The following is an 8,337-nucleotide window of genomic DNA, read 5'->3' on the forward strand; positions in this document are numbered from 1 at the left end:
CTTGAGGATGTCTTCACCTTGGAACATGGAAATGCTATTCTCATCCTTGACTGTATCTTCTTTCAATATCTTTGGACAGCAGTATTTGCAAGCTTGCCTCTTGCTCATTTAAACGCTCCTATTTTTTATTGTTCTCTGTGGCATCATCTTCTCCCATGCCCACATCAACCCTTTCATTATTTTCGAGCCTTCCATGTTATCCTCCTGAGAATTTGAAATCAAATCTACCATGCTTGATCTTGGCCCTCTTCTACCCCTTCTATCTCTCCCTCTCTATGAAGACTCAGCAACACATTTGCTCCAAAAAAACACCATGATAATCTAATCAATTAGCAAAACATAGAGGCTTCAATGTCAAAAGGAGAGGGTTCCCATGGTATGTTAATTTTATTCGTTTTTAGCAAAAATACAGCAGAGCTCCATCAAAATGTAAAAAAGAAAGGGTTTATCAAAAAGGAAAAACAAAGTCTCTTCGATAGCCCGTGTCGGCACGGTCCATATTGGCAATGTAATTTTATTTTACTTTTTAATTTTTTATTTTTGTTGTTGTTGTTGGTATCTTAGTTTCAAAAGGCACATACAACCAGATGGGATAACTGTTGATATCCAAGTGCTGTAAGCGCCGGTGCGGGTTACGCAAGCTATAGGTGTTATTGAATAAAATTGTGAAGTAGCTCTCTTTAAAAAATTATTGAGTCACGCAGGCAACAAACCAAACAAAGCAACACATGTTTTCTCTCAGCGGCATGGAATGGGCGGGAACTTACGAGCGTACTAGGCTTGAGCTATGCAATAATTTCAAATCAAGCGTACTAGGCTTGAGCGGCATGGAATGGGGGGAAGTTACAAGCGTACTAGGCTTGAGCTATGCAATAATTTCAAATCGAATGAAATGGGCACGGAATGCCTTTATTCATAAAAATCTCTCTCTCATGAAATATTTCAAATTGACTGCAAGTTAGAAAGTATTGAGTAATACAAGTACCGCAGGCTAAACTACATTTTCTCAATAGCATGGAGAGCTCTACAAGTAGTCAGTCCACTTCCACCACTTGACCTTCCCTCGTCTATAGCAAAAAGCAATGGAATGCTGGGGTTCATGAAAGAGCTTTTCCAAGGGTTTAAACCTTGGGCAAGTAAAGGGTTTGGGGTGGTGGACAACCCAAAAAAAAATGGATTGGGTACCCAAACTGTTTTGTTTAGATAACCACTACTAAAAATTTAAAGTGTAAAATTTATTTTAATTAGATTACCACTATTAAAAATTTAATATGTAAAACTTCTCTTTTCTCTCTCTCACTCTCTGTTTGTGTCTGTGCGTGTGTCTCTTTCTCTTTCTATTAATTTACCTCTCTCTGTCTCCTTCTCTTCACTTGGTTCATCACCCTCTCTTCCCTCCTCTTCAAAGAATAAATTTCTTGGTGAGAAGCCTTTCAAATTTTGTGGTGAGAAGCCTTTCAAATTTCCTAAATTTTATTTATTTACTTACATCTACATCCCATCTCTCTAAGAATAAATTGGGCTATCATGATGATTAAAGGGCCATCGCTCTAAGAATAAATTAGGCCATCATGATGATTTAAAAAAATAGTACTCAAATGCCATCACTCAAAGAATAAATTGGAACATCTAAGAATAAATTGGACCGTACAAGAGTTGCTTTTCTTGAATACAAACCCAATTACACTTGTTTTCTAAAATGTTGTGTGTTGCTCGTCTGGAAAGTTCTTTTGTATGTGCTTATATCCTCAATTTCTTCATGTTGTTGTTGGCATTTTAGGAGTAGAATGGTTCATGCTTGAGATCTATTTGGTTCTTTTGCTTTTCTCTCTGTGTCCATATCAAACACTCACTAACGCCTTGTTGTGTCATAATATATGTTCCTACCAGAAGAACAAAACTTGTCCTTTGTTCTAATCATCGATATTGCGAGGTATCCATTTTGGACCTACAAGAGCATTTTAAAATCAGAGAAATCCAGACATTCTCAATGTATCAATTGACACTAGGTGGGGAGAAAGTAAAGATTGAGATGCAAACTCTCAAATTCTCAGAAGAAGGACATGTTCTAGATGCATATATGCATTCTTTTTACAAACTCCTCCTTGCATCAGGTCATGTTGTCTCTTCGATCATTATGGATGATGATGTGGCTATGGATGAACAAAAACCAATGAGCAATGAGGAGAAGAGAAAAATTACACGTGAGTTTGACATGATTAAAGTTCTCCCACTTTATTTGTAGCTTGCATGCTGCATTTGGCAATGTGCAAGATAGACGAGTAGTGCAAGAGTTCCCATCTCTACATAGGATGGTTATATTTCCTTTGAGCTTTCACCATGCTTAAGGGACTCCTCACACAATGGTGGGGATGGAACAAAAAAATAATGACCATATTTGGGTAGATTATGTATCAGGTAGCTTTGACTGCTTTCCAGGTATTGTGTGATTGAGTAGATGCACACGTCATTTACGGTGCTACAATTTGGATTGCCCTAACTTATCATGATGTTCTGTTGTGAATGAAATACATTGGTTGGGAAAGGCAAGAAAGGTGCCCCTGGTGGGGGAGGTGAAGGATGAATTTGGATCTTTGGTGTGTTCTCATTGTCCTCTACCACTAGAATGTGTGAAACATTGCCCTGTAGTTATGTATTACTACATACCAAGAGATCATGTGAATTGCAGTAGATGTGCTATTCACTTCGGTCACCATGACCATACATTTGTAGATGGTTCACCTAGAGTACAAAAAAGAGTTGTCGAAGAAAAGGTAATGACCCATGTAAGAGCTACTCCTTATGCGCGCGACACCGAAGCATGTTGAGATTGTTGTGGCCCAAGACATGGTATTGCATTTGTTGCTTAAAGAATCACAGAATGCATGTGGTGAGTTCAGTGACAAGGAGATGAGTGAGCTATTGAAAATGGTTACTTCGTTTTCTGATAAGAAAAGAATCCAAATATGTTTAGAAGAGGCAAGAAAAGACTCCACTTATGGGGCCAAGGGGCTGGAGGCAATTCTAGATCTTAAGAACAGAATCAAGTACCCATTCATTCATAGTATTTTGTTCCTGGGTTAGTTGGATACAAAACTTCAACCTCATGTTTTCAAGATATCAACACTTGGATCGGGAAGTGACTTGGATTTGGTGAATATGATGAGACCTAGAGAAAATTTGTAAGAAATGTGGGTACAATTTGACCATGTGCATAGAGTACAAGGTTGGTCCACAATGGTTGATCATGTCTATGATCCATACCTCCATGAATTATTGAAAATTTCTACTTGTGAGTTCAAAGTTGAGGATAGATATGCCCAAATAGAATTTTGGAAGATGTTGAATGCCATTGTGAAGAAGTGTGGATATGAAGTCCCTCAGTTCAGAGGATTTATGAGATAGATGAGGCTAGTCCAAATTGGATTGCAGTACGCAAAGTATACTTCAAAGGGAAAGAAATGACTGCCGATAGTCATGTTCATTTCATTGGGAGCAGAGTGTGATACAACACATGAAAAAATGTATTGGGTCTTCTTCTCATGAGACGAACACAAGGTTCTTTGTAGAAAATGGAAAAACGCAACCACGGAGATAGCTATGAAGAATTGTATTCAAGACTTGCAGTAATGGTGGAGAAAGGAACATGCCTTTAAGAGTGAGTTGCCATCCTTGGAGACATGGATTGCATGGTGGGAAGTGTGTGCATTCCATTGGAGTGCCTGGTTTTTAAAGCAAGAAGATGATGGGCCTTTTTTGAAGTAAGAAGATGATGGGCCTTTTTTCCCTACCACTAATTTGGCAGAGAGCACTCTAGTATGAGAGCACTCTAGTATGAGAGCGGTTGTTGGGTATAGGAAGCACCTGACATTATTTGAGGCCACAGTCATTGCCCTCTCATGAAGATGATCCTTCAAATTGCACACTATAATTCCCATCTCACTGGTGGGTATACAAGAACAAGCCTAGGGTTGGAAGAAATCATGGAACGCTTTTACTCTAAGAAGAGTGGTGCCTCCTCTAGTAAGAAATTGGCAGACTTGACAAACTCGACCATGGAGGAGGCTGGTTTTAACAGTCTAGAATACAACATGTTCACCATGAACAAAGAAGTGTCCGACGAAAGTGAAATATATGGACCAACCCAAGTGCTATACTAGAAAATGATAGTTGTAGACTAGAATATGTGATAATGACTGTGAACCAGAGAAAGGCAACATGTAGCATGGAGAGGACTCTCAATCTGTGGCTAGAGAAAGACAATTGAATCAGAGCTTCTGGGCCATTTGTTGAATTGAGCCGCAGAGTAAAGCTACATATTTTGGGCTTCTGGAAGAGACTGGTGGGCGATGTTGTGCTTTTATTAACCCCATGGGTGGGTCTAACCAGGAGGGAGTGCCAACCCCTTGTTTTTGGGGACGTTGCATTTACCCTGATGGTATCAGAGAGGGCTTTATTTAGTTCTATAGTTCCAGTAACACACACTCTTGGAAAGTAGACACTACTATATGTCATTGGGCCACCAGGGCCTGCTCCTGGGGTTTGGCATGTGGCCTAGGGAACTAACCTAAGTATTGATGAAATAGTAAGTTTGCAGTCTACAGGATTTATATTAGAGATGTGTAGTTGTCCCGATGGCTCTGATAGCTACTGGGGGGCCACTACTATCGCACCAAGAGTAACTTGGATGCTACTACTCATGATTTCATATATCAATAAGCACTCACAAAAGTTGAATTGTGTTCGACTCCTTCTAAAACTCAAACAAGCTTGGTCCCTTTCAGCCTTCACCAAGTTATATCTCTCGATCCATTTCTCCATAGCATGTGAGTTTAAGATGCAAAATTTATTGACCTTCTCATGCAATACTACATCCATTGTTCTCACAAGGCCTTTCCCTTGTGGCTCTTCCCTAACTAGTCAATCATCTTCTTCTTGTGTCCATAATCTTGGCATATTGGGATGAGACGTACTGAGAAATTCAGTTATATATACAAGTGATTCTTGAACAAGCCATCCCGCTGCCATACTACCTTTAGGACGAGCTTTTTGACGAACAAATCCTTTAAGTGTCTTCATAAATCTCTCCATAAATCTCTCCAAGGAAAACAGCCATTGGCTATGGACAAACCTAGCCACAGTAACTTCATTAACCACATGAACTAGCAAGTGCAATTGAATGGTTAAAATACTTGTTGGAAAGTATTTCTCAGCCATTGTAACAGCCTCGATGGAGTTTAACCGTGCTGCTTGCAATGTGTCTCTACTAATCTCTTTCCTTGATATCCAATGTACCACTGCACCAATTTTATAAATTGTTGCTCTAATGTCATCATTGAGGCAATCCTTGATGGTGGCTATAGGAAGCACGAATTGCAAGAATTTGTGCCAATCATGACTCTTCAAGCCACTAAGCTCATCGTCCTTTGTAAATGCTCCCTTCAAGCAATGCATGCATCCTGTAGGGGTACGAAACTCACTAATGCACTTCTTTACACGCCGACGCCATTGCTCATCCTTTGTCATGACCCAAGGTGCTTGGTAGCTTCACCTTGGGTCATCGTCCTTTGTAAATGCTCCCTAAGCTCATCGTTCTTTTTAAATGCTCCCTTCAAGCAATGCATGCATCCTGTAGGGGTACGAAACTCACTAATGCACTTCTTTACACACCGTTGCTCATCCTTTGTCATGACCCAAGGTGCTTTTGGTAGCTTCACCTTTCCATCTGCTCTATTTTGGGCCCATAAGTGGTGCATGCATTGAACCTCTTGTAAATCATCTCATTGTGCCTTGCTCTCCTTTGCTCTTGTGATGGTTTTCCAAAGCACCTCGGCTATATTCTTGAAAATGTGCATTGGGTCAAGAAGATGGTTCACTAGAAGGTCATTCCAGTATGGAAGTTGATGAAAAATGGATAGACGCTTCATTCCTGGAGGTGTACAGGTTGGATCTAGCTCCCATAAGGTCCTCCAATCACTGCTCTTCCATATGCAAGGAGACCTCCCTAGAAATCCCTCACGCAAAGGATGGTCCACTGGGAGATACTTCTTGTGGCCCTCGTATACTATCTTCTTCATAGACTTTGAGTATCGAGCCTCAAGTTGCGGCCCACATAATGGACATCCATTATATACCGACACTGAAAGCCCTGTAAAATATCAAAAAAGATTGTAGCAGGTAAGTTTGGATGACAATCATGACTTAACATAATATGTTAACAAGCTATAGTATTACCTAAGCACTCTTCATAGCCAGGCCAATCATGCATAGTCTACATAAGTATTCCTCTCAATGTTAGCGCATGTTGTCCAAACCTCTTGGAAATAGCATGAACTTCAATGCCCTCCCATAGAACACGAAGCTCCTCAACTAAAGGGACTAAATACACATCCATGTTCTTTACCTTGTACTTTCCAGGAAGTATCAAAGATAAAAAAAATGCTCTTTTTTTATCGCTAGCCATGGTGGAAGATTATGGTTAACTAGACAAATTGGCCATGTACTCCCATGATGAACTTCGTAGACCAAATGGATTCACTCTATCCATCGCTAGTCCGAGTCGAATATGGCGAGCCTCATCTTGAAAGGCTACCCACTTCTCTTCAATGTGCTTCCATACAGGGGAATCTGCGGGCACACGCATAACACCATCCGTGGACCTAGTGTTACGGTGCCAAGTCATAAATCCTGCAATGGATTTGCACTTGAACATTGTTTTAATCCGAGGGATGATGGGAAAGTGTCGTAAAACTATTGCTAGTACCCTTTCTCCTTGCACATCTTGTCTATATCTTGATGTACCACAATGTGGACATTGTACTGCGTTGTTATATTCTTGTCGATAAAGAATACAATCATTTGGACAAGCATGGTGTGTGTTGAAGTCCATGCCAATCGAGTGCAACATTGCTTTTGCTCGACTATGGTCCACTGGCATCTCATTATCTTCTAGCAATATTTGATGTTTCAATAAGCTGTTACACAAAATAGTCAGGCTAAGAAAATGCAAATAAAGGTACATAACTCACTAATTGCATATGATATTATCACTTACGCGCAAAAAGTTTTGATACGCTCGTATCAGACCATCCAAAAATTGATTGCAAGTTCAATATGGATAGGCAAGCGCGTAAAACAGACACATGTGCTCCACGATATAGTGAAAGACGAGCAAGCTTGTGTAGCTGTTTCTCTTCTTGGGAAGCGTATTCCACACGACATCGTGTGTTTTCTTCTACCCCTTCGTGTTCCAAACCTCGATCTTCTGTTCCATCGTGTAAGGCATTTATCATGTCATCCATGTCATGTTCTAGTATTTGCTCCGAATCCACCTCAAGTTCCTCGGGTTGTTGGATCACCTCGTTTGTGGCTACTATTGTTGGTCTCCATCGTCCCCCCTCGTGCCGTGCGGTGCCGTCATGCCCCGCAGCCCCCCCTCCGGGGCCGTGCCGTCATGCCCGCAAGGTCTAATGATCTGTTTGCAGAGTGAAATCAACCCCAACCAGATAGTGTTTTCATGTAGAAAGTGCATGAATTACAGCCCAACATCTCTTTCTCATAGGCTATCACATGTCCTTCCTACATGAGAACTATCCCAATGGCGTTCCCACATGCATCACACCGGACAGCAAAAGCCTTTCGGAGATCTGGTAGTACCAATATGGGATCCGAAGTAAGCTTTTCTTTAAGCTTCTTAAAGGCTGCAATTTCACGATTAGCCCATCGAAACGCAATTCCCTTCTTTGTCAAAGCATGAAGGGGCAAAGCAATCTCAGCAAAATACCGTATTTACCGCCTGTGATAGGAACACAATCCCAAAAAGCTATGTACATCATGCACGGTCTTTAAATCTAGCCATTGAGAATTGCTTCTACTTTCGAAGGATCCATACGGACTTCATCTTTAGACACAATGTGCTTCAAGAAGTGTATTTCTTCCAAGAAGAACTCACTCTTCTTGCCATTTATGACCAACCTATGCTTCCAGAGTTCTTCAAACACTGTGGCCAAATGCTCCCTATGCTCCTCTGAGCGTGAATGCGCAATCGTGTCATCAAAGAATGTGCCCACAAACGCTCTATGAGACTGGAAAATCCTATCCATAATCATGTTAAAGGTGGCGGGAGCATTTGTGAAGCCAAAGGGCATGACCAAGAACTCATATAGCCCAAAGGTGGTTCGAAATGCTGTCTTATGCACATCCTCGGGTCTAATGCTGATGATACCCGCTTTTCAAGTGTACTCGACTAAAGACTGTGGAGCCCTGTAAGCAGTCGAATATGTCATCGATTCTCGGAATAGGAAATCGATTCTTGATGGTGTTCTTGTTTAGCGCCCT

The sequence above is a fragment of the Cibotium barometz genome, chromosome 17 (genome assembly GCF_041138505.1).
Source record: "Cibotium barometz isolate CiBa-2024 chromosome 17, ASM4113850v1, whole genome shotgun sequence".
Taxonomy (NCBI): domain Eukaryota; kingdom Viridiplantae; phylum Streptophyta; class Polypodiopsida; order Cyatheales; family Cibotiaceae; genus Cibotium; species Cibotium barometz.